Raw genomic sequence first — 27,324 nt, 5'->3', positions numbered from 1 at the left:
TTCTCAAAGTTGAAAATTTAAATATGGAAAATAGAGGTTGAAAGCAGATCTATCCTAAATTCTAAAAGTATTGTTTAATTGCAAAATGTGACCCCAAATCTTAATTATTGGATATGAAAACAAATATTTTGTACTAAATTTTGTACTCTATGTGTATACATACCTGAAAAGTATTCGGATACCTCAAATTCTTTCTATTTCACCTATTTAATTGTTGTAAATCAGATGAGGAAATGTAATATGGAAGTAATATAGGATATATAGACAGAAGCTCTGGGTTCCTGTCCCAAGTCCCTTGCTGTCTTCTGAATCACAATTAAAATATATACACTTATATACATTTATAAAGTATTATGCCTATCTTACTATGATTATCAACACTAAATAAAAATAATGACTAATGTCACTTTCAGAATTTTGATTTAAATAGCAATGTTACAGATTGTCTGTTCCTGTCTATTTTCAGGTCACAGCAAAGGAAAAAAGCATCCCTCCTACTTCATTTCTCCTTTCAGAGAAAATTAAAAAAGAAAGGAGTTCTGTGTAGTGTTTCTGACAGCAAATTTCTCAGAATCCAGAAATACTTCTCTCTGTAATAAGTTGCTGCAGATATAAAGGAACACTTATGATTGATTACTATCTCTGTTTGCATGAGCGATTAATTCCTGAACACACAGTTCTCGATTAAAATACAAATGCGTTTTCAGCTGCATATTTCTTTATCTATGTTTTATTCTTATATGACAAAATATGAAAAGAATCAAGTGAAGTTGGGCTCGAGTATATTGCAAAAGTGACACGGAAGCTGAGGGGATTTTTAAGTGGGGAGGAAAGCTCTTTTGCCATCCATCTGGCTCTTGGGTCCGGATCTAGGTGTAGTTATGTCGCTGGCTGAACACTTAGAGAAGGTGAGAGTCTTCATGTTGCTGAAGTATCTTATTTCCCAGATTGATTTTTAAAATGCAGATGATCTACATTAAAGTCAAAACGTTGTTTTTATTATTATTATTTAAATTCAATTTGCCGATACATAGTATAACACCCAGGGCTCATCACATCACGTGTCCTACTTAATGCCTGTCACTCAGTTCTTACATTTTATTTAGGGATTTGAAATCTTGGTATGTGTGCAGTTATGAACATTACCAAGAGGACCACCATTGCCTCCTACATTATAACACACTGTGGGTGCTGAGCTTTAAACAGACTTGGCACTTGATGCATTTGAAAGAAGGTGGTGGCTTTCTCAAGGAAATCAGATTTAATTTTAGCACTTTTACATGGTAAAGCAGAGATGATATTACAGCAAATTAACATGGAAGGGATTTATCAGAAACATTGAACATGTGAATGAACATGTGATCATTCCCATGTGAATGATCAAGCTTGTATGTATAAGTATCTTAGACTTTTTGATCTGATCCCTTTAAGAACATGGAGACATTATAATGCTGTAATTTGAAAGTGAGCAACTAAAATCCAGACCTGATGAGTGAATTGACAAAGTCCCACTGCTGGTAAGTACTAAAATTGAGAGTAGAGGACAGTCTTACACCTATCATCTCATTTAATTTCTACCATGACCTTGTAAGATTAGTTACTAATTCATAGGTGAAAAACTGAGACTTGAACAAGTATAATATCTAGTTGCAAAGCTAGTAATCAGCCAATTTGGGGGAGACATTTGTCTCTTTGACCTTGTAAGTGACCTTCTTCCCACTGCAACATATACCACCTTTCAGATCTACCAGTGCTCGGCCTAGTGGCTCTGCTAAAATCTGGGACATATATTAAGGGCTATTCAAAATTAAGTAAGATATCCAATGCCATCAAGAAAAGAGACAAACTTGTAGTTGTCCCTAGTAAGACATGCTCAGGAAATTTCAGGTAAAGAAATAGTTTTCATGAATAGGAGAAGCAAAGAGAACAAACTAGGTACAATTTGGGTTCTTTTGAATTCCAGGGTGAAAACCCTTATACAGTGGAATGCCCTTAAATGTCGCCTGATAGTTTATAAGGCCATTTAGTTCACTCGCAACTGTTGGCATACCTGTTCACTTTCACAAGTGGAACATATGCCACCTGTTTGAAAACATGAGAGAGAAAAAATGCAGTATCTTATTTACCTTTCAATTTTGAAAGATACTTATTTAAGTAACAAGTTCTGCTTTGATTAGAGGACATTAATGAACAGGATTATTAAAAATGTGTTGGAATTCTCCAATATGTTTGCATTTTACAAGTCTTATCAAGAATCCAGGCCCAACTCAGCCTATCTTTGGTAATGCTTGCAATCAAACTTTACTTCCTTAATAAGCAATTAATGAATGTGAAGAAGAATTCAGAAAAGCACAAAGAGTAAAACCTCTCTTCCACATGTATACATAAAATGACAAATGAGATACTGACATATTTCATAAAATATTGGCAATATACCATAAAAGTTTCTATTTTAAATCTTGAATTTATGATGAAAAAGTTTATGACATATCTTTTTATTTCTCCTTTACTTTTTATATAGTTTCTCATAGGTCACTTCCATTCATCCATGCTTTCAGAAAACTACTTAATGATTACTATATGCTATGAATGATCTCAAGCACTGGTCATGGCCAGTAAACAAAATGACTCTCTGAACTTATAGAACTTATGCTGTAAGTGGCAGAGACCACCAACAACGACCAAGTAGAATAAGCTAGAAAACGTCAGAAAATAAGTGTAGTGGCAAACATAAAAGAGAACAATTGAGAGTAGGATGACTTATGTAGTCATCCTGACTATGCCAGGGGTAGGTCTCGAGGAAGATGTTTTAAGAGGAGACTCACATAGAGAAGCCAGCCATGCAGAGATAGAGGTATGATAAGAAACTACATGGCAAGTACAGATTTCAAGTATTCAAAAAAGATTTCAAAAGTTAGTACAGCCAGGGAAACTATTAGACAGAAGCAGGGGCCATACCTCAAAAAGCAAGGAAGCCAGGATCAAGAGCATGGATTTTAATAGTGTTGCTGTGCACAAAATGAATAGTAGTGAGGTGGCAGTCAACAAATAGATTGAGACAGTTCAGGCCTGTGGTGGTAGTTTGGATACTCTTAGAAGCCGTGCAGATGGCATGACAGGGATGGAGATTGGGTTTTGGAGTTACAACTAAAAATCTTTAAGAATTTGATGGATGGTAGGAGAGAGAAATCAAGATTGACTTCAAACTTTTGACTATTTGGCTTTGGAAGCTTGGTTGAAGCTGATGGCACTTATTAAAAATGGGAAGACTTGTTTTATAGTTTAAAATTCTCTTACCATGACTATTGTGTCTAAATCCTTTTTTGGATTAACAAGCCTGGACTATCATTAAAAGGTTTTTAAGGACCCCGGTTGTCTTCATTATCTTGAAGATTTTGCCATTGTAGCCAGCAATTGGCTTCACATAAAGATGTAGAGTGTTGTGTGGGAGGTTCTTGGAATGCATGCCTGTGAGAGATGATATTGGCAATGAATCCTATGTTATCACTAGCTCTGCACAATAAGGTTATGAAGAGATTTCCAATTTTTTTTTTTGCTCTGCTCCATAAATGGTAAAGAATGATGAACAAACCAGGGAATAAATCAGAAATAATAAGCAATTAGTCACTTTAGGCATTGCTGTTATACAATGGGGGCCTGCCTTTCTGTTTGGAAGTACTATCTATTATCCTTCTGGACGTAGTGAGAGTCAAGGACATTATAGGATACATTTATAAGAAAGCATAAGAGACATGTACCACTTAACTTAGTGAGGTAGAAACCATCTGTTTGTGGAAAAATCTTCAGTGCTTTGCAGCCATAGTTCTGAGAGTGCTGTCAGGTTGCTATCTCTACAACTACTTACAGTTCCTCACGGCTACTTAATTGTAGCTCCCAGTGCCCTTGTTACTTGACTGTCCTACTCAAAATTCCTCAAGGACCCTTGACTCTTCACCTTTTAAACTCTGCTCTAGATTATGGACCTTTTTGAAAATCAGTCCAGCATTTAAGATGAAATATTCAGGGTGAAGAAGACAGAGGTCAGCAAATGAGCTGACCCCACCATAACACAGTCTCAAGAAAAAACAAAACCACCATCTGAAAAAAGTCAGCTTGTGTTCCTCATCCAAAAGGAGATATAAAGTTTCATAGTTTCGTGTTTTTTAAACCTAATAAGGCTGGTGCATCTTTTCCCTAGCCATCACTCTCCCTATTGCCTACCCAGTATTTCAGTGGAACACTCCGATCCGTTTTGCAGAGTAGATGCAGAACCTGAAGGGCAACATGATCAGATAACCTTTAGCACTGCCCTCTGTGGAGCTGAATCATCTTTGATACACAGTGTGCTTCTTCTTGCCTTTGAGGGCTATACAGAGCCAGCTTCTGCAAATTATTGTAGTGCAGCCATACTCCCCAAAGCTAGTATGCAGGAAGCAGAACTGCTTGTGGAGGAGGGAGAGACAAGTAAGTATACTAGACATGCGTGAACGGAAATGTGGTCCCTGCGAGGAAGGGTAGGGAAAGGAATAATGCAAGTGTGATTATGCTGAAGTGGCCCTGGGAATGATATCCAGATGTCGGGACTGCAAATAAGCATGGGCTGCTTTAAACGGACACCTTTGAGACACAGGTCTGTCTTTTATGCCTTGAGATTAGTTGTTAAGGCAACAGCGGCTATGGAAATGAGGGGATGGAACATGGGATTTAGGTTCCTGTTGTGATTCTACTGCTAACTATGTGAGTCACCTCAGTGAAGTTGCTTCAGTTCTCTCATTTCTGAACTGAAGAGCCTAGGAATATCCAGCACTCGAGGTCAGTGTGAAGCTTAGTGGGATAAAGCATGTGAAAATAATTTTCAAGTATCAAATGTTCCAAGAAGTTGTAGTTGTCTCGATTTGTCATAAGGAGAAATTGGTTCCACCTTCTTCTGATATTATAGTGGACATGCAGAATAACTTTTAAAAATAGAATGTTTAAGAGGTAACATTTATTGAATGCTTACTTTGGGCCAGAAGCATGAATCATCCCATTTAACTCTCACTACCAACCCCTTGGATATAAATGGTGTTGTCTACCTAGAAGAGGGGGGGAGAAAAATCAAGTCTCCGAGATTTAGTAACTTGATCAAGGTCACCTAACTAGTTAATGGCTGACCTAGCATCTGGTTTGAGGTATATCTAATTTCAAAACAAGGTTTTTAGTACTGCATGCTATTTAGAACTACAGCTCCAAGTAAATTATGAAGTAACAGAATGTAAAGTCACAAAATCTTTCCCAATAGTTTTAAAATAAACTAATAATTAAAACATGGATTTCAATGCTCATGAGATAGATTATAGTGGCAACACGGTCCTTTATTGCAGAATTTAATATGGCTCCTTCCTCCAAATCATTTGACTTTATAGCAGTTGCTGAGTATATATACCAGCTCACTTCAAGGTTGCCAGTTTTTAATTTGAAGCAAAAAATAGCCATGTTTGTGGGGGAACGATACTGTTCCAGCTTTATTTGGAAGGGGGTTTTAAGTTGAGATGAAGTATGCATTCTTTAGTGTTAGTTACATGCAGTCACTATTAGTAGCTGGGAAGGTAGCATTATTACTAATAAAAATCACTAGAATGCCATCATTTTTAACATAGTTCCACTACTTTTAAAGAGTAGACAGGGAAACAACCCATAAGAGACTCTTACTGATAGAGAACAGAAGGTTGATGGAGGGAGATGGGTGGGTAATGGGTATTAAGGAGAGTACTTTTGATGCACTGAGTGTTGTATATAAGTACTGAATCACTAAATTCTCCAAACACCAGTATTGCGTTGTACATTAACTAACTAAAATTTAAATTGAAAACAATAAAAATAGGGGTACTTGGGTGGCTCAGTTGGTTAAGCGTCTGCCTTCGACTCAGGTCATGATCTCAGGGTCCTGGGATGGAGCCTCACATCCGGGCTCCTGCTCAGTGGGGAGTCTGCTGCTCCCTTTCCTTCTGCCAACCCCCCCCCAAACTTGTGTGTTCTCTCTCTCTCTCTCTCTCTCAAATAAAAAGAATATTTAAAGAAATAAACAAGAAGGGGGAGAAAGAGTAGACAGAGAAAGCTCCCTGAGTGCTAAGGAGCTAAGTGACAGTTGCAAGAATTGGGGAGCTATTTAATATCTAAAAGTAGCCAGAGGTGTTCTTACCTGTGCATCTGTGTTCCTGCTGTAGCATCCACTTTAGTGTCAGCATCTGAATCCGAAATTGACAAACTACCTGGTTGGCACTTGGAATATGCAGCAGACCTTACCGAGTGTGGAAGTGGAAGGAGATAATACACTTGCAAACAATCTGATGTTGAAGTTTAGACATTGACATTTTTACTGTTTTTGCCTCTTGGGCTATTTTGTCATGTTGCTTTGCAATCCCCTCTTCCCTGATAAGTTCTCTCTTCCCTTACTCGCCAACAAAACACCCCTTTCTCCCATCTCTTAGGGGGTGCAGTTTGTTGGCTGGAGCCCCATTTAGCATGCCTAATGCATTAAGTTTTGCCTATTCTCTAAAGGTCCAACTAAGCTCCAGGTTGCTGGGGTACACACTGGTCTCTGTCCAGAGGCAATTTTGTTCCCCTGGCTATATAACCTTGTCATTTTTTGCACCAGTGTGTGGTCTGTTATGCTAGGAAATGATTACTTATTTAATCATAGAATGCTATGATTTATAATTTTTATTATTAAGCATGTTCTAATTAATTATATTTGGTGTGCTGCCACACTTACTATAGTCCTCGCTCTAAAACTAACTCACTTTGTAGATTTAGGATGTGAGAAATAATGGAAGAGAAAATAATGTTGGTGATAGAGGCATAATTTATTCATTCAGTTCCATTTTCGAGGTATATTAAAAAGAAAGGGCACCAGAAAAAGGTCTGTGCCTTTCCTCATTGAATATTTTATTATCCTTTACAAAAATTATGCTTGGAAGAGAATTTCAGAGAATAGAAAAATTTATTACAGAAGATGACAAGTATTTTTCCTTCTAATTTATTAGGGACGGAATGGAAAGATAGTCTATAAATGCATGTAGCATAAGTAAATAAATATATTAATAAACATCTGTTTTTTATTGAGAACCTACTCTAACAAAGTATTGAAATATGCCTTCTAATCTTTGCAAATAATAGGGCATTAATTATCTATTGCAGTGTAACAAATCACTGTACAACCGAGAGGCTGAACATAGTAATATTCCTTTATTATGTCTCCTGGTCTCTGAGAGGTTAGAAATTCAAGGTCAGCTGGGCTGGGTGGTCTTTAGGGTCTCTCATGAGGTCATAGTCCAAAGACTTCATTCTTATCTGGGAAGATTCAAGCTGCCCTATCTCTAGGTGGACTCTCCATGTGGTATCTCTCTCAACTCAGGGGAGGTGAACTTCTTATACAATGGCCCAGGGAGCCATCGGTTCATGTCTCTAAAGGAAATATCCAGGTGACAGCTCTATCACCCTTTATGACCTGACCTCAGAGGTTACATGATGTGGTCTGCATTGCACTCTATCCAGAAAGGCAGTCAAAAAATTTGGTGCAGATTCAAGAGGAAGACAAAAAGACTACTTCTTTGTTGGGAAGAGCAAAATTCTAGAAGAGCACATAAGATCAAAAATAATATTGTTGTGGCCCTTTTTGGAAATTACAATCTGTCACAGGGAGGCATTATCATCTGTAATTTAAAGATAAGGTAACCTAGGCCCCGTGAGCTAAAGAGAGTCAAAGTCACCTGGCAATATTTGGTTTAAGTATATCAGACTTGCAGTGCTATGCTGCTTCAGCTCTGTCAGTAGTGCTTTGGCCTATACTCCCTGTATTCCTGAAATTTTTTCTCACAAGAACCACCTCAAAGGGCATAAAATATCTCCCATATCTAACCTCACAAAAGAATATATTTTGAATATCTGGGTGACTTCACGTCTGTTCAGTGAGTAATGTTGTCTGAAAATTTTTAACTTCTTGTTTATACTTTCACATTTATGTTGATAAGCATGTGCAGTAGGCTTATGTAGAGGGATTATCTGATGTGTGCATCCTCGCTTGATGAGGGAAGCAGATGTTCCTGGATGAAATTGTTGAACAGGCTAAAGAGGGCAAATGAGAGTCAAATGAGGAACAAAGAAAAGTTAATTTTTAAGGGATAACAAATTCTACCTTACATGATTATATTTTATTTTAATCGGAAGGAAATGGCAAAGCTAATACTTTCTGAAAATAGATCTTTTAACAATAAATATTCCTATGAAGTCTGCCAAGCTACTCGTGTTTTATTTTAAAAGCTTCTGTACCTTTCTGAGCTAAACAAAAGTACTTCAAAGATTATGTGGACGTTTAAGAGCACCATGTTAAAAATAGAAGAAAAATGGAAATCAAGAATTGATTCAAATAGATACTGAATTTAAATAACATGAAGATGTTATTGAAATCTGTGACTTCTGTATAGATCTTCATAGTCTAAAACCAAAATTATTTCTTAATGATTTCTACCTAAAAGTTTTGTAGTATTGTTTCCTTCCCAAAGTTCTACTGGGTGCTTTTATGTTGGTGATGTTAGAAACATAAAGTCTGTCTTTTTGAGCTGTTCCATCAGAATGTAAGACATTTAGGAACTATAGAAATATCTTATTAATTTATAGTTACTAGTTTCTCATTCTGTGACCAAGATGATGAAAAGTTCAGAAAATCACAGATTCTTTGAGTGTTCAAGTATGCAGAGTTAAGTAACTTGTTGTTGTTGTTGGGGAAGAGGAATCAGAAATGAAGCAACCAATAGCTCATCTGTCTTGAGAAGTTTACCACGGAACTGAGCCAACAGGTAAAACACCCATCAGCTTCCTATCACTAAACCTCGGATCTCACACACCTGCACAAATCCTTGCTCTCTTCCTCTTGCTATAAGACCCGGGACTTGTCTAGCCACCTACCTAGAGCCAATCCTTTCATTACTGTTCTGAAAACTGGAGATGAGGTACAGAACACAGTAGAAGAATAGATACTGGATATGTGTATCCAAGGTGTTTTTACGAATCCAGAGAATTTCAAAAAACGTTGTTCCTCACATTGTGATAACACACACTGATGATAATATATATATATATAATATATATATATATATTATATATTAGGGTCTCTCATGAGGTCATAGTGTAATATATATATGTATATATTACTTTTTTCAATGCACATTATTGTGTTTAGTATTGCTTCTGAGATTAATGCAGCATATCAGCTTACGTGAAGCCTCTATCTCTGCCTTTATTTGATATTCTGGTTTGATACTGTATTTAGTGTCTGAGAAATCTCTTCTGATATTGGGTGAGCTGCGATGACATGTAAACTTTCCAGCAACCCCATGAAGTAGATAGTATTATCCCTATTCTAGTGATCAGAGTGGTGGCACAGAAAAGTAAGTTTCAAAGAAACTAGTGCTGGAGTCAGCATTTGAAACCATTTACTTCAGAACTCATGCCCTTAATTACTAAAATGGTATGCTAAATAACAAAGATTCTTTTTCTTTTTGGCCTTCCTACCTTGTTAGAAGCAAAAACTCTTCTCTCTGTAGCATTCCAGCTGTTCTCTCTTTAAATCTGAGGTCAAATTTGTAGGTTTTCAGGATGATTTGAAAGTTATCTAGGTAAGCTGGTGGGGACAGGTGACTTGGGGACCCTACCCCTCCACCGTCTTGCCCCCACTAAATAACAAAGATGTAAACAAAATCAAAATTGCAGGAAAATGCCATGATTTTTTATTATTGTCAATATATTAACAGGAGGCAAAAACACTAAAGAATCTGTTTCACAAGTTCCCCAAGTATATCTTTTCTCTTTATATAATCTATTGTTCCTACTTCAGGGCTTTCTAGATTTTATGGATATTTCATAAAGTGTTTTTAAGTGAAATAGATTTGAGACAAACTGCCATGTGGTAATGTCGCTTTGTATAATCTCCTTGACCAGAGTGTGATTTTTTTGATCTCCTTGGAGTATACTGTCAGATTAGGCACATACTAAACCATCTTAATAACAAAATTAATGGTGCCCGACACCACTAGGCATTCATAAAGCTCATTTTTAAAAAATGAACTTATTACAAGCTAAGTATAGATGCTGCCTTTGTGTTTTTAGGTTATTGAGAAAAGAGGGAAAATATGATTGCTTTAAGCACTTAGCCAATTCAAAGCTGTTCTATAAAATATAATATTATGGTTTTATTTTGTGCATAGGTGTTAAACCAACATTATTAAACCATGGGAGCATGTTTATATATATATATATATATATATATATATATATATATATATATATATATATATATATATAAATAAATAGAAAACGTGGTGGTGGATATAGAAGCTGATAATAGCCAAAAAACTTCAAACTTTGAGACACTTCCACACTGTAGAGCAAAAATCAATATTTAAGGCTAACCTTTGGAGAATTTTGTTTATTATGAGTCCTATAAGTGTCTTATTCTAACACATCTGTGAAATGATCTTTGTGCAAATATTCCATTTAGTTGTACGGGAAGCACATTACCAGGAGGAAAACAATGAATCAGCCCCATATCAGATTTTTGTATTTAATTATTGTTAAAGAAAAGGATCATTTCCCGCATAATTTATTTCTTCTATTTTGTTCTTATGTCATGAGGCAAGATTATCTCCTGAGATCAAATATTGAAATGTAATAGGTAGAATGAAGACGTCAGATATTTGAGATGTGGTAACAGACATTTAGTGAGTTTGAATTATCAATAGCGCTATGGTTGGGTCTGTGCTTTAAAGTAAGTCACTTTGGATATAGGGAGGAGGTCTTATGTAAGAGAAAACAGGATTAGGGTCCAGACAAGCAGTTAAATACCTTTCCTGATCATCTAGAAGAGAGATATTAACAATGGGTAGCAGAGAGAATAGATGAGTTTCAGGACAAAGTGTGGATGAAAAAGAATAGGAAGCATATAGAGCAATATGGCTAGAAGGATTATTCAGATATGAAGGAAAGACTTTGGCCTGTCCTACATCCATTCACTTTTGTTCTGAAAACAGCAGCTCAAATTACTCATGAGAAACCACCCCTTCCTCTGCTCTAGTAGATGAAATTCAGTTTTCCCTTGGGGGTCAGCTTATGACTCAGACCTAACATCTCACGAGTCCAACTGAGATAGGGCCAGTGCCTGTGTTGAAAAAACCTGATAGAGTACAGTGGGGAGCTGCAGAACCTAAGAACCTAGCAAATCCAACAAATTTTGTTATGGAGAGAGCTAATTTGAGTATCGACATTTCTTAAATTCCTGGATCCAGCCCTTTCTGAAGCAATTGTGCCCCAAACATTCCTTTTCTTCTTCTTTTTAAAGATAGGTTGAATTGTGCTTTTGTCACTTGCAGTATCAAGAATCCTGGGTATTCATGAGGCTGGTGGGTTTTCATTATTTCCAAAGTTGCTAATGTGAAGTATTATGGGGAATGTAATAAGACGTAGGCCATAGATCTATAATGTAAGATTTTGATAAGTTTTAGGGTTTTCATTTTTGAAATACTGCAATACACATGTTTCTTCTGCATTTTGCTTAAAGATTTATAAAATCTGAATCGAAGTTTCTTGTAGCAACTGCCTGTATCCTTGGTATTTGAGGCTTTACTTAGTATATATGTCTCAATTGGAAACTTTTTGATCAAATAGCATTGTAGTCTATGACTTTTAGAGACTTGTATTCATGAAAAATAGAAAATTAACGCTGATGAGAATAACTGGAATCCCCACTTAAGGTTTTCTTTTATTAATTAGAGAAATAAAATGTATATTAGACAAATGAACTGAAAAATACTAACCAGTGCTGTTATTTTATTGTCTTTGTAGATGACAAGGTGCCCTGTCCATCACAATTATTTTAAATGAGATGCAACTGAAGTAAAATCTTTATATTGTGTTTGACTAAAAGACAGGAGACCACTTAAAAGTGGCTTCCTATAATCTTGGTGGGTTTTTTGGTATTTTAACATATACAAAAATGAATATGGTCTATAGTTCAAATGTATACCAAAAGAGAAAGGTATTAATATGTTCTCATATTGAAGATTCTTCTCTACTTATGACTGTTGCTTATTCCAGTAGATTGCTAGAATAAAACAACTTTTGTTAAAGAACAATACTTTAAAAGTGAAGCCAAATTAGGTATTTAAGTTCCTTAAATTATTTCTCCAGAATCTGAAATCCTCGAAATGATTAAATCAGTATCTGCTTTTGAAAAATCTCATTTTGGGGATCCCTGGGTGGCGCAGTGGTTTGGCGCCTGCCTTTGGCCCAGGGCGCGATCCTGGAGACCCGGAATCGAATCCCACGTCGGGTTCCTGGTGCATGGAGCCTGCTTCTCCCTCTGCCTGTGTCTCTGCCTCTCTCTCTCTCTCTATGTGACTATCATAAATAAATAAAAAAAATTAAAAAAAAAAGAAAAATCTCATTTTGTCAGAGTAAAGGACGACATAAAGCCAATCAATTCAAGTGTAAATTAATGTGTGTGTGTGTGTGTGTATAATGCTTTGCTTTCTTTTTTTTAAATAATTTTTAATGTTTATTTATTTATTTTATTTTTTTATTGGTGTTCAATTTACCAACATACAGAATAACCCCCAGTGCCTGTCACCCAATCACTCCCACCCCCCGCCCTCCTCCCCTTCTACCACCCCTAGTTCGTTTCCCAGAGTTAGGAGTCTTTACGTTCTGTCTCCCTTTCTGATATTTCCCACACATTTCTTCTCCCTCCCCTTATATTCCCTTTCACTATTATTTATATTCCCCACATGAATGAGAACATATAATGCTTTGCTTTCATCTTTAATTCTCATAATTTCTACTGCAGCTCTTTGGATAATGTTTCTTATATCCATAAACTACAGAGAATCCACTGTTATATTTTTCTCTAAGTTATTGGTCTTATTGCTATTGATTTTCAGGTGACTTTTACATCTAAAAAAATTAGATGTTTGCTTTGTCTTTTAACTTTCAATTTGATGACTTTTCCAAGGCAAAGTGCTTTATTTATTTTTATATAGGCTAATTTATTACTCAAGTTTATGACTTCTATATATGGCTTCATACTTACAGGAGACTTTTTCATTCTAAAATTATTCAGATTTTCTTCCAGATTTTTTTCTAGCATGTTTTCATTTACATCTTTGATGTTGTATCTTTGAATCTTTGATTTGTATATGTGTAAAATATGAGGTTTCAATTAAAGTTTATTTTATTCCAAATTGCTACTTACTTTTTCTAGTGTTATTTGTTGAACAATATATATTTCCCCCACTTATTTGACAGACCATTGCTTCCATCCCATGACAGCATGCACATGGGTGAATATATGCTTCAAGGGCAGAGGGATGTTTTCCTGTTCTGTTTTATTCCTGTTAATGCTCTCTTACTGCCATCTAATACAGAGCAACGTCTGGCTCCTTTTTTTCTTTTTTCTTTTTTTTTTTTTTTAACCCTTGTGTCTAGGGCTGACTTTCAATAGATCACATGGGGGAGCTGCTCTGCTATGTAGGAAACCCTACCCAGAAGCAGGCCATCTACAAATTGGTTAGCACCAGGTTTCCCACAAATGTGCTTTGCATGATGAACAAGGGGGCAGTCCCCTTTCTGGCCTTGCCCCACTTCCCAGGACGAGCAGCTCTCCACACTGGACCCCAGTCCCAACGCTGCAGTGAGGCATGCTATACCACTAGTAAATGTTGAATGAAGATGTACTGCTTGTGTAGGGCACCATACACAACCTAATATATCCAACTCCCTTGAGCTTCCTCCTATGCCTCAGAACATTTCCAAATACAGATTCACATGAAAAGTTTTAAAAACCACTAATGGAGTGAGTTGATTTTCTGGACCTCCAAATGATTGTTTTTAAGCATACTTTTGGGTTTTCGATTTTACTTTCTCTGCTGAAACATTCTTCTGACATTTTCCATAATTTAAACAATTTGGAAATTCAAGGGCACTCCATTGGAGAAGTGTTTTCATCCTTTTGAATCTAGCACATATAGATAAGTGATCTTTATATCTACTGTGAGACACTCTCCCTTGGAGGGGACAGGGCCTTGGGAACTTTCAGTGCAGTATTTATAACAATCCCTCTCATTCCCTTTCAAAGTAGCATCCTCAAGGTAACTTTCTTAGACCTAAATAAACCTTGAGACCTCTCCAATTTGTTATCAAAAATAAAATCGTTTACTAACTTTGGTACTTTCATCACTAGGATCAAATTGCACCAAACATGCCTGGCAGCAGAATGAGAGACAGTTGTGAATACAACCACAGCAAGAAGTTAACCACTCTTTGTGAAATGAGCATCCCTACAGTTCCTAAAAGAGGCTATGAAAACTAAGGGTTGTAGTGTGCCTTCTGATAAAGTATTTACTGACATCTCCTTTAATTCCCACAACAATCCCTATGGGCCAAGAAAGATTAAATTTTGAGAGACCATTTGTCTTGAGTAGAGTCAAGAACTGTGGTGTTATTATCTAATTGGAAGGACCAAGCTCTGGACACTGGGCAATACTATGAGTACCTTCATGTATTGGCAGTATTTCTGGAGAGTCTACCCCTTTTCAACGCTTAACATTGTTCTCTTGTTGAGATAACCAGCAAAGCTCTGAGAAAGAGCATGTTCAGAGCTGGGACATATTCCCGAAGTTGATATAATGCATTATTGAAGTAGTACATGACATAATAAATAGTCAATGAATTTTGCGACGAAAACTTAGAAGTATAAAATGTCCATTTCTTCTGGATTGTGATTTTTATTTGTATTCCTTTGAAGAACATACAGGGTTTAGGCCAGTGCAGAAAACTCATTTCAATTCTTGAACACGTCCCGCCCTTCTGGCAGAAAGATTTGTAAAAGGGGGACCTTTTCTTAGGCTGAGAGTAGTGGTGCTCCTGAGAGCCAGGATACATGAGAACTAGCAAGTGATGGGTTGGATTGGCTGTGAGGAGAGAATGCACAAAGGAGTGAGCGACAATAGTAAAGCCAGGATGCTAGACCAACTATGGCCAAAGTGGTATGTTTCTAGTACTACATATGTATATCTGTATTAATTTTTCTGAGAATATATATAGATATTTCTCCAGGAAATTGTAATAAAATTAAGCCTGCCTTTGAAAACCTATTATGACACTGAAAGGCGCTCAGTGTTTAATTTTTATTAGATCTAATCTTTATTATGTGAACTCTAAGTTTCCAACTACAGCAATTTTTAAAAACCAAAGTCTTCAAGTGAATAGAATGTATTTATTTAGCATCCATACTGCCTTGAATAGCTGTAATGTGTATTTATTGTTGGTTCTCTACAATTGACTTTACAGGATACAATAAGAGCTTTTAAAAAAAAATCTATAAATGACGCTTTACGATCACATTACCAAACACCTACCTCCTCACATCTTTTGTAGTATTCACAGTGTATCTTTGTATATATCTATTCAAAGATGATAAGAATACCTTTTCCATCTACTTCATTCTGTTTTTCTGAAAACGTTTCTTCACTGAACGGCACATTCGCATTCATCAGTAATTACTTGTACACTGTCCAATTTGTATCCTGTGAGGGCTGATGGGGGAATAGTTGCTGTACTATGTCAAGAGAAGGATTTAGCTGATGCTAGCTTACAAAATGCAAGCATTCTCCCACTCATGGATGACCCTGAAATTCTTATTGGCTTTAAAATGTCTAATTATATCACCGCCTCTCTATAGAGATCATTTTGACTGAAAATTATTCAGTTCTTTAATCCAGCCTCTCATAATTATTCCATTTTCATACCTGCTCACACTTCATTCTTCCACTCACCTCTCACTTGCAGTCACTGTGATATTCCTAGTAATTTGAAGAAAGCAGTCAGGCCAGCCATTCAGAGCTTCATGAGCAAAAGGAACTTCACTCTCTCTTCTGCTATTTTAGTTTCATTGAATTATGTTCTTATTGTGTTGGAGGAATATTATTCAGGCTAAGGACTACAGTCACAATAAATTTTCTTTTTTCTTTGGTGTGAAACATCATTTAGATGTTTAATCACCTGAAAAAGCCATTTACTGCTTTATATATACCTTCCCTATGAGCATAATCCTTTAATTATTAATTGAATTCATAATTCTGGACTTAAATATGGCTTTGTGTTTGACTGCACCAAATGTTATGGAGTATCTATTTCTTAATCTCAAATAATTACGTGTAAGTTTCTGCTTTTTTTTTCTTTAATTTTGAAAGCATATTAGGTTAACCTAGTCATTGTTCTTAATGGATATTCCGTAACTAATTTTATCCTATGGCTGCATGTATTTTATAGAATTTAATTAGTAATCCAAAATTACCTTTTCAAATTCATATAAAGACACCGTAATACTATAGACTCTGTAGTGTCAAATAAAATGATTCTTTTTTTTTTCCTGAATTTTGGGAAAAATTGGGAAATCAGAAAAATAAGCAAGTGAATGAATTTTCCAAAGATCATGCTAATGGCCAGCAAAGGATAAGTTGGAGGACTTTAGGGAGAGTGTTATCATGAGTTTGTCTTCACTCTACATTTCTCCCACTGTCCAAATGGGCATAGCCCTCCTGAGGACAAAATTTGAGTTTTTAGAGCAGCAACACAAAACATTTATCCATATCATTGCCTCTTGTTGGACCAAACATGGAGGAAAAGAAAAAAATCTCTGCGCTCAGGATTTTTGACAGGTTAGCTTCTCCCAGAAAAGTGTGGACCAGTATTAACTACTTCCAACCAATCAATCCCTCTCCAGGTTTGGAGGCCATTGGTGGTTAAGGAACATCATATCTCAAGGAAACAGAATTTAACAAAGCATTTCCCTCAAAGTTTGTTTTGGAAAGATTTTAGTGAATCAATGTTGAGCACTCGCATTATAAATAAGTGTGGAGTGTAAAATGTTTCTCTCATATGTATGGGTATTTTTAATGGATTGTCTTTAGGGAAAACTAAATTTCTGTTATCTGGCTTCCAGTGAAATTAAGGTGTTTTTACCCATAGTGGAACTATTGCTTCTAGCTTTTTCCAAACTCTGGTGTTCCCAAGATGGTAACACAAAAGATGCCCCATGCTTTGTGCAGGTAGGGGCACCTGGCCTTTATCATTTGCAACTTGAATTAAATTTTTTTTTTCAGAAATATTTTGAAACACATGAATCAGTCATTGATGGGGTTGAAAGTTAAATTTCATACATTTCAAACATGTACTCATTATAGTCAGGTAGTTCCAGGAAGAAATGGATGACTTTCATATAGCATTCTCTTATAATGGAGATTTGGAGACTAGATGTCTGGAATTTCTCTAACAATTAAAAAAGTTCCGGGATCCCTGGGTGGTGCAGCGGTTTGGCGCCTGCCTTTGGCCCAGGGTGTGATCCTGGAGACCCGGGATCAAATCCCACGTCGGGCTCCCGGTGCATGGAGCCTGCTTCTCCCTCTGCCTGTGTCTCTGCCTCTCTCTCTCTCTGTGTGACTATCATAAAAATAAATAAATAAATAAATAAATAAATAAATAAATAAATAAATAAATAAATAAAAATAAAAAAGTTCCTATCTCTTGGAAAAACAAGGAGCAAGAGGCTCACCTTAGCTTCTTAGAGATTCCTGTAGCTTCTGAGTATCCTGCAGATGTTGATGAAATCTGGAGTTAGAAGCCTCAGAGGGTCTGTCTCCCTCCCTCACCCATTTCTCCTTGTCTTCGTGCCTCAGTCTTTCCCTTCACTGGCTCACACACACCTTGTTATCATTATCATCTGTGTCTTCAAATTTCTTTTTCTATAAAATTGATCTTGACCAGCACCACTTCTTCCTTTTATCCTTGAAGATAAGCAGGTACTGCAGACTCTCTTGTCTTGAAGAGTTTGACTTTTAATTTCTCCAAAGAAAAAGTAAGCAATGCTAAGAGTAAACATAGCCAAGTTACAGAGCTTTCAGAAAGCTTCCAAAGTTTGTGTACTTGTCTATCTGTAGGCTTACTTTCTTAGATTATGTTTTAGTCCTGACTTATAATCAAACCAGCTCCTCTGGGTGCTTCTCCAAGTAACATAGGTTCTTCCTTAATGAAATTCTTGTTTATAAGACCTATAAGTGAGGTGGAATAATAAGTACTGGGTATTGGGCCTTCCATATTCATCCAATCCCAAGTAAAATTTGTTAGAAGAAGACTACACTGAGGGAATGTTTATGCTCTAATATTTTAGTGAGCAACTACCATTGACTGAAAAGAATTCAACAGAGATGATTGTCAAATAATTCATATTTATTATGGCAGTTGGTTTTCCTAGAAGAATGCTAGGGTCTGTAGTATGTCCCAATATAGAAGGCTCTTTTTAATAAACTTAAAGCCAATGTGAGGGAACACAAAAGAGCTGGGTTGCAGTATTTTACACGCACATGGTAGTGTGTAGACTGTGTGTGCAAAAAGCATTAAGAGAAGGCTGTACCCATGTTATAGACATGGCATATTTAGGTCCAAATAAACTGATTTTAAATATCTTATAAAAAGGGTGCTAATTTAAGCAAACACCAGTTGACTCTGAGGAAGAAAATTAATTCATCCATGTTACAGTGAGACTGGAAGTAGAAAGTTAGAAACTAAAACTATATTTTGCCTGTTTTATTTTTTTTTAAGATTTTATTTGAGAGAGAGAGAGAGAGAGAGAGAGAGAAAGAAGCAAACTCCCTACTGAGCAAGGACTTAAGGCTCGATCCCAGGCCCTGGAGATCATGACCCGAGCTGAAGACAGATGCCCAACTGACTGAGCCACCCAGGTGCCCCAATTTTGCCTGCTTTATAGAGACACATGGCCATGTTCATGTTTTCTATTCTTTCCTTTCCTGCCTCTCTGCAGTTAGATTTGCACTTCTTCCCCAGAATTCAGTTTGTGGTGTATGCCATTGACTAATCATGGCTCTGTCTTTGATAGGAGTATAAGACCTTCTAGTTAGGGATATACCATTAACTAACCAACTGACTTTTTCAATATCCTTATTCCAAGTTTCTGGTAGAGAAAAATCTATCTGAGAACTTTTTTAGTATGATCATAGGTCCATACCAGTCAGCCTTGAGTCTTTCTAGCTGAGGTCACTTGATACCTAGGCTGTTTGTTCTATCAGCTTTGGGTGATAAACTTTCTGCCAACAGGAATGGTTGGAAAGCTCATCAACATGTCTACCACACAGTTTTACCAGGCCTGACATCTTTCTGCTGACTTTCTCCTCTGTAGGACTAAGTCTGCTCATTCACCTGACCAGGTAGTTTCCTCCCTTCCTCACTATTTCACACAGTATAGTGGGATGACTCCTGAAGAATTTGCATTTATATGGCACTAAAAATATTTAAAGTTGTTATTCATCCTACTTTTTTTTAATAACATCTGATAGTTTTACATTTCTTCAAATGGGGTATTTGATTTGTACAAAAGAACCCACCAAGAATCAGTGGCCAAGACACTAAAGTTGAGATGAAGGGAAAGATGGGACCAAAGTTGGTTTTCCTTGGTTTTCCTGCAACTACACTTGCAGAGTTTCTCATGATTCTAGGAAAACATGAGCTAGTATCTGGTACCTTTTAATAATACAGAAGCATCTAATAATCCTCTTCATTTCTTCTCTTTCCTTTGGTTTAATTATGCATGCTTATAATTTGAGAAGTCAAAAGAAATGAGTTTAAATATATTTTTAAATATTACCTGACCAAGAGATTAAAAATATGAGCAAAGATTTAGGACTCCTGCTTGACTGCTCATATAAACTAATTTGAATGAAGTTACCTTTTAGTCACGCTGTATTTCACAGATGGGTATTGAGTACATGGGGCTTGTAATAATAGCTTCACCTCAAATGGCAAGAAGTCCACAGGACAATGGTTCCTACTCTTCCCTAGAGGCTGGAGGCATTACAGCAAAGTAGGTTTTAGCACAATTAGTGACCAGGAGTCAGTTTTTGCCTTCAATCTGACTCGTTGTCTTCTCCTTGACTACCTTCTGGCAGGTTGACAAAAAAATATCCTATATTTTTCATTTGGAGAAGGAAATCATCAAGTGGGTTAGGGAAAAAAGAAAAAGAATAAAGCCAGTCATCATTGTAGGAAGAATGAAGAAGCTAAAGAGAGTCAGCTCAATCTCACCCCCCAGGGAAATAATAATAATGCATACTTAATTTAGTGCTGGCATCCATAAAAATACCCTATTAAGGTTATTTTATTTCCCTATACATGCATACATGAAAATGCACTCACAATCACAGGAGAATAAGTATTTTGGAACACACATTGAGTTCCCCCTTTCCCAGAACCTATAAAAATGCCTTCTCTGTAAAAATAATTTTAACTTTTTTAGTGCAATCTATAAATGTGGCCTTTGGGCCCAGTGTTTATGGCAGATGGAATGGCTCTATTTGGACTAGCTAAGAAGACATCAGTGTTCTGTAGGTATTGACATAGCAGCCATAAGCTTCCATCTGGCCTTACGCCTGCACAGCGAGGATGATTTAGCGTAAAATTTGAAAACATATCTTAATGTGTAGTTGCACAGGGATTTCCCCATAGATATAAAAATTTAGTCATTACAAATTCTTGGTACATGTATATATGTATATATGTGTAGAGGTACTACCTATACATAAATGTAAATAAACACACACACACACACATATATATATATATAATTTCGCATTGGTCTCCACTTTTTGCGTGTCTTTTCATATATTCTAGAATCTGTATCTATCTTTTCTTGATTTCTCATGTGTTGAAGTGAATTTTATAGCCCACATTAAATCACCTTCTGTTTTTAATGAGGTTATTGACAGTGTACTTTAACAGTTGTTTTTTCTTGCCATTCTAGCAGATTCCTTCATAGTCCCAACACATTGATAGATAGACAAATATATTTTGATTTTATTTTTGTATCTCACTTATTGTATCGAACATATTTCTAAGTTAAGCCTAATATACTCTCATTGTTTTTTTATCCCCCCCCCATTGTTTTTTTAATCCCCTCCATTGTTTTTTTTATCCCCCCTATTGTTATCAAACCTGCTGGAATTTAACATCCTTTATCTAATAAATATAATTCTCCAAGGATGTGATCAGACTCCTGTTAACATCTTTCTAAAACAAGCTGTCATTAGAAGAAAATACTGCTGTCTAAGTAACTATTCATCTGGCAATATTGACTCAGATTAGTTTCTTAAGCCACAAGTCATTAGACAGTTGAGAAGTTTGGGGTAAAACTTCACCCCTTACTTAATTGCCTCAGTTTTCTTATCCGTGAAAGCAAATATGTCCACATAGGCAATGAACTGGTAGACATAAGAAGAACATGCAAGGTTAAATTGTCTTGGTGCTCACTGAAAGATGGAGATTCTTTATCCAGTTTTGTAATAAAGAATGCCATGGTCTGCACTAGATAATTTTTCTCTCCTCAGCTAGATTTTACTCACCTATGCCCACTCCCCTCAGATATTTTGTAGCATGTGATGCAGTTAATCCTGACTGGTGTCAGAAAGATTTTGCTTCTCTGAGAGAAGGGCTTGAAGTGGACTTGACCAGGTTTTGGCATTAGCCCCAGCAGAAGTACAAATAGGACAGTGATTGCCTTCCCAGTTAGTTTCACCCTGCTGCTGCTTCTCAGGAGAGGGATGGGAGTTAATTTTCCTTGTTCTGTTTTAACATTTGATAGCAACAGACTTAAAACAAAGATTCTCTCTCACTTTTTTTTTTTTATTGTTGTTGCTGCTATTGCTCCCTTTTCTTTCCGTCCTGCAGTGTAAAAAGAGATTGTGTTTATCAAAATAAACAGCACGGGACTATAAACATTCCCTCTATTTCAAACATTTTCTGAAGCTGAATTTACACAGCTAAAATGTACTGCAGTGGTGGTTGGGTTTTTGTTTTGTTTTGTTTGCTTTTTTGTTTTTTGTGCTGATGATCGCTCTGGAAACTGTTTAGGAGACATTAATGAGTTCCATGTAGGCCTCAAAATATGCTAAATCATCCAAAAAAGATTTGGTATATCTGCAATTAAAGTAAACTTTTGTTCAAACCGGTTGTTAGTTAATTTTGACTCTAAAATACTTAAATTTTAATTTTCAACTGCAACCCACAGGTCACAGTTACCCTGTGAATATGTGTTGAGGTTGAGACCTACAAGGATGTTTTTATGATTTTTATTTGTAATTCTATGACCATCTCACAGGCTCTCTAAAATGAGAAGAGGATGGAGCAGGAAAGAGCAAAAGAAAACGGTGTTTTGAGGGGAGAGGTAAGAAGAGAGGTTATCAGCTTGATGACCAAATTTTTATTTCAGGTCATTTACTAGGCTACTGGGCTTTACCGTAATTTGTTCATTCTTGTTTCATTAAATTGTAATTACTTCTGATATCTCTGGCTTTATCCCTTTGGCTGGCTCCTCTATTAATTAAGTCTTAGGATCCTTTAGGAAATGAATAATTCTCTACTGGACAGTGTTAAGTTGAAGTCAAGAGGTGATAAAAGAAAATTAAGAGTAAAGTCAGAAGTTATTACTTAAAATAGTTTAAGGTGTAAAAACAAGAATGGGCAACGTACTCCTTTCTCCTCCATTATTCTTTTTTCCATCATTTTCATTCCTTGCTTTCTCTTGTGTCTCTGAAAATAGCTGTAATCTAGTCTCTGACAAGTATTTGTGTGCATGCGTGTGTGGATGTTGTGATATGTAGTTTCTTCCAGGAGCCAGATGAATTGCCTCAGTGCATTAACTTGGGACATGTCTCTATCTAATTACCAAGACCTTTCTGGAGATGGAATTTTAACAGTTGAATAAGTACAATGGTAGGTGGCAGATCTAGTTTGGATACCAAGCTTTATGGATTAAATGCTATTGTTCTACATGAATGAATGTTGATTTACTTGGAAATGTGTAATTTCAATTTTTCATGATTGCTCATTTATTTATTTATTAAAAGATTTTATTGATTTATTCATGAAAGAGAGAGAGAGAGAGAGAGAGAGAGAGAGGCAGAGGGAGAGGCTCTGCAGGGACCCGGAAGGCAGGACTCGATCCAAGGACCCTGGGATCACAACCTCAGCCAAAGGTAGATGCTCAGCCACCCAGGCATCCTATTCATTTATTTTATACTAAGTATCATAGGGATTAGAGGATTAGATGTAACCTTAAAAATGTAATTTCATCTATTCTCATTTTTTGGTTTATTTCAATTTACAGAATTCCAGACTTGGAAATTGGTGATTATCTCATTCAACTCTTATCTTCCAAGGGAAAAAAATCAAAACATGGAGCTTAAGTGGCTTGCCCTTGTTATAAACAGTCTGCAAGGTCATGACTAACAATAACAACAACATGATGTTAAGATTTTTTTCACTCTTCAATAAATGATCTTTCTATCCATCCTCTTAGAAGGAAGATATGATAAACAGCCATAAGTTCCAAGAGTTTGGGACCAAACTATACATGCAAAGTGATTCCTTTCAGAGAAGGATTCCTGACTCAAGTGTAATTGGAAAATTCTTGAATAGGCATAGGTGTTTGGGGGACAAAGATGGGTTGTTCTTGGAAAGTTAGGCAGAAGTAAAGAAGGTGTGCTGCTTCTAAAAGATTTACCAGTGACCTTTGATCAGATTGACTTTTCTCACCAGATGAAGACTATGAGATCTTTTCAGGCTTACATAGAGATAATTTTCTTGCTGCCTATTCTTTAGGTCCTTACATCTTCCACCAACCTGAATCCCATATACATGAAGTCCCAAATTCACATTATAACTCCCAAGGCCCTCTGCAATCTTTGTACTTCTCCAGTCTCCGTCGATGTGTTAAGATCTCCTGCCTACTCTCCACAATCCAGTTATATTTGCCTTATTTTAGTTTCTCAAATGTTTAATTTATTCTTTTCCCTAGAAACCTTTGCACATGCTGTTTATTTTAAATCTACACTTATCGCATGATTTTCTCAGGCGCCTAATATTCATCTTTTAGGACTGAGCTAACATATGCTTTCCTCCAGAGGAACTTACCACAATATCCAGAGTAGGTAAATTCTTCATGTAATCAGTTTCTATAACTCTTGGTATGGCTACTTTTGCTTCACTCATCAGGATAGTGATGGTGACAGGGCATAGGAGTGAGTAAATTAAAGATTCATTAGGAGATAGTATGTAAAGCACTGTGATTAGTTGTCTGTATCTAGGGAGCAACAATGAGTCAAGGATAATTCCAGGTTTTGGCTTTGCTGATGGGTGGGTTCTGGTGTCATACAGTTTCCAAGAGAGATAATAAGGAGAAAGTAAGTAAGGTGAAAGAAAATGACTTCAGATTCTGTGATGTTGAATTCAAGAAAGAGATAACCTTTAAGTAGTTGAATGTATGAGTCTGGCCTCAGAGAATATATTTATAATAGAGATACAGATTAAGGAACCAGCAGGATGGGAGTAATAATATATGCCAAGATTAAAAACAAGGAGGTGCCAGGATCAAGAGGATGTTTAAAGAATGTGAAGACAGGAGGCTTCAAATTAGACCTCTGGAGAAAAACTACCACTTAAAAATAAAGGCTGGTCAGAATGTCTTCTGCTAGCTCCTTCAGACTGACTCTCCACTTCTCTCCACCTTGCCCTGTGACTTGAGAACTTGACTGATTTGGACCACATAAAATTGCTCCGTTACCCTGTGGATTTTGGTATTGTTCACCCCATTAAGGAGGAGGTACTTGCAAAACAAAAAATCAGAAGGAAAAAGAGTGAGTTCAGAGTTTTTATTTCCCACATCTATCCTCGTGGGTTCTCAAAGCATTGATATATCCCATAACCAAAAGTCACAATTCCTGTGGGGCTCAACAAAAGCCTCTCCATCTCAAGATTCTGGCACCCCTCCTTTTTTTTTTTTTTTTTTTATTTGCACTACCTGCATAGGAATAGTGACATTCATAGATATTAAGCCTTGGGAACAGCACTATCCTATCTGTCTCCCTTGCTCACACTTTTGTAAATAATCCCTGTATTAAAACCTCCTCAAATTATCCAATTTAAGTGTACCATCTGTTTCCTACCATGACCCTGCCTGACACATAAGCAGAGATGCAGAAAGAAGTGGTGTGTCATAAAAGGCAAATGTGAAGAGTTTCCAAAATATAGGAATGGTCAACAGTGTCAAATGTTGCAGATAGGTCAAATTGGACCTGACAATTAGGAGGTTGTTCATGACCTCAGGAAGTAAGTGTCCAATTGAATGTTACAGTAGGATTTTTGAATGAATTACTTAGGCCATGAATTAGCAGAAAAAAACTTTGAAGGAGGGCACAAAGCAGTGTTTTGGGAACTAGTTAAAAGACATGGAGAGAAAGAGAGAACGAGAGAGAGAGAGAGAGAGAGATTGAGAGAGTAAGATAAAGGGTCAGAAATGGTATTGGAAGGGACTGGAACATTTTCATATGCAGAAGGAAAGGAGCAGATCAAGAGGACAGATGAACAGGGAGATTTTCGATGAGCCACCTGAGTGGATCAGGTAAGAAAAGGTAGATCCTTGGATTCAGCTGGAGGTGGAAAAAAAGCAAGTGGACTGCATCAAGTTACATTTTAGGAACAAACATAAAACAGGATAATGGCACCTTGACAGTTTCTGCCCGTTTCTCCAAATTACTGTAGAATCAGCTCCCTTCTGTATTGTTAATTGTGGTGGGCAGTCATTTATTTTGGATTGCCTCCAATTTTAATTTCAAAACTTTCAAAAAGTTAAAATTAAGTTTAATTTTCTTTATGTGCTTCAGTTATCTACAGGTTGAGTTGTTGGAGGTTCTTTACATTTGTGTCTAACACTTTTAATTTCTTGGACATTTTCGTAGATCTCCTCTGGTCTTTAATGAAAAAAAGTACACATTAATATACCAAATGTAACTCTATGAGTAAAATTATATATAATAGAGCTTTTCTGTTAGCCTGCTATATAGCTACATTAAATAAATTCCTATGTACTTTTTACTGTCGTTCCTTCAGGCAACAGACCCTCTGCAATTTTCATTTTACTAATCTAAGAAAACAATATTGTTAGTAATAATGGATGCAGAGGTTTAGCTGGAACTGAATAGCATCATATTAAAAGCAAAATTGCTATCTATTTTAAATAGACTACCGGGATGAGAAAATAAGTTCAGGCTGCTGGTTTCCTCCCCCCAAGATTAACCCTCCAGAAACTAAATGTGAAAGAATCATGGATTCCAGGACTCAAAATACCACAAGAATAACAAAACATCTTGAGAAATCCTGGGAAGACTGAAGGCTTTCTTGAATTGGCAGTGATTCTTTCAAGAAGAAGTCTTGTTTGGAGATTTTTCACAGATGTCATTTTTGCCTCCTCATGTTTTGAGTTAGGAGGGAGAAAAATCCAAAATTTTATATGAAACTATTGATTATAAACATTTTGACCAACACCTGATAAAGATAACAAATTTAAACTGAAGAAGGTGAGAGATGATTTACTTCCTCCACATGCCTCAGTTGAAATAAACATGTTTAGGATGGCAAAGTTACCAGACAGTGGCTGTGGAAATAATCTAGTATTTGACAGTGCTCAGAAAATATTTTAAGTATCTGTCAAAGTTTTGGAAGTGGACTGCTAAATTTTTAAAATATAATGGCAATAAAGTATTCCCATAAAGGCTAATTTTGCCATGATGAAAGTAAATGTCGATTTATTATGGAAAATATATAAAATACATAGTGTGTGCTAGTTAGAGAAGTAATACTCTTTAGACTTCTGAGCTTTCTCTGTTCTTTTTCTCTGTTTTTTTTTTTTGTGTGTGTGTGTGTGTGTCTGTGTATGTTTTCACACAGCTTTGATCACATGTCTCATGATTACATATATTGAGCAAAACTTCTTCATCCAACTTGATTATTTTAGTGAACTAGGAAGAGACTAACCCTAAAATAATTGACATCTGGCTCATTAATGGTGGCTTAATGAACATCCAGTTATTGGATACTTTAAAATTTTATCTAAAGTTACTAACATTGCCTGTGAACAGATAATGCCAACAATGGTCCTTGGGGAGCTGCCTGTGGTAAGTGGTGCCTTACCTGGTCCACGCCCTCCATGAAGACTACCAGAGGCTAAAGTATTGGATTTTGATTATTTACATGGCTGAGAATTTTAGGAACAAGTACAGGGTTAGAGAGCAGTTAAATGTGCCACTATCATAAGATTTACAGCATGAAAGAAGCATAGGAGACTATACTTTCATTTAGTAGACATCTAGTGAATTAATTACTATATGTAAATGA

General features: G+C 36.4%; 2 long non-coding RNA genes across 10 annotated transcripts in view; both read left to right on the top strand.

The window, feature by feature from the left end:
- Positions 1-27,324, top strand: part of LOC140608082 (uncharacterized) — an 848,352-nt gene that overhangs the window by 373,588 nt on the left and 447,440 nt on the right. The gene's annotated exons all lie outside the window — the stretch shown is intronic.
- On the top strand, positions 4,737-26,656 carry LOC140608080 (uncharacterized). Its single transcript, XR_012010055.1, has 5 exons — positions 4,737-4,812; positions 18,688-18,827; positions 22,253-22,318; positions 23,033-23,129; positions 26,172-26,656. It is a non-coding gene; the product is annotated as an uncharacterized lncRNA (long non-coding RNA).

This window comes from Canis lupus, chromosome 17, assembly GCF_048164855.1.
Source record: "Canis lupus baileyi chromosome 17, mCanLup2.hap1, whole genome shotgun sequence".
Lineage (NCBI taxonomy): Eukaryota > Metazoa > Chordata > Mammalia > Carnivora > Canidae > Canis > Canis lupus.
The sequence above is the reverse complement of the archived record's forward strand: the minus strand, read 5'-3'. Positions and strand labels throughout refer to the sequence as shown.